This window comes from Cariama cristata, unplaced genomic scaffold (assembly GCF_000690535.1).
Source record: "Cariama cristata isolate BGI_N322 unplaced genomic scaffold, ASM69053v1 scaffold23431, whole genome shotgun sequence".
In the NCBI taxonomy this organism is placed as follows: domain Eukaryota; kingdom Metazoa; phylum Chordata; class Aves; order Cariamiformes; family Cariamidae; genus Cariama; species Cariama cristata.
In genome coordinates, this window is record NW_009600159.1 from 1 (window position 1) to 736 (window position 736).

A 736-nucleotide genomic window follows, 5' to 3' on the forward strand; every position below is an offset into this window, starting at 1 on the left:
GAAACCCGGAGCAGATCAGCCTCTCTGCTTACCTGCGGGGGGTGGGTAATACCGCCTTGGGGTTTGGGAACAGGGACCCCGCTGTGCCCATACAGGCTGACCACACTGGGCCTGCTGCCAGCCCACTGACTGCCCACTTGTGTGCTAAGTTCCCCTGTGCTCAGCTTCAGTTGCCTGTGTGATAACTGAGGTCACAAAACTTTCTTGGGGGGATGTTTCTTCCCCTGCTCAGGAGGGTGGTGCGTAAAAAGAAGGGTTACAGAGCAGGGAGGGGAGGAGGACAAAAGCCAGGCGTGACTGGGAGCATCCTCCTGGCTCAGCTCCTCTCGGCTGGCTGCCTCCAGCGTGGAAAGAGCCCCTTGTCTGCGGGATCAGCCACTCCACTGTGCTTGTCTGGATGGTGAGGAAGGATAAAAGTGCTTGTGACTCTTGCAAAGCGATGGGGAAAGGAAAGGGACACCTGGCTTGAGAGTGGCTTCCTGAGAGGAGATGAGGAGCAGGGTACAAACTGGCTGAGCTGTGATAGTGTAGAGCAGCCTGTCCAGCCCCCCGCCAGCCCCGTGGCTCCCCAGGCCATGGTGGGGTCAGAGCAGGCTGGGCTCTGCCTCCCGGGCTGCCAGGGAACAAGGATGAAAACGGGTGGGTCTGGGGTCAGCAGCCCTATCCCACCAGAGGATGCTCAGTGTTTCGGGGCAGGAGCTGGTTGGGGAGCCCCAGGGTGGGAAAGACGTGGCTG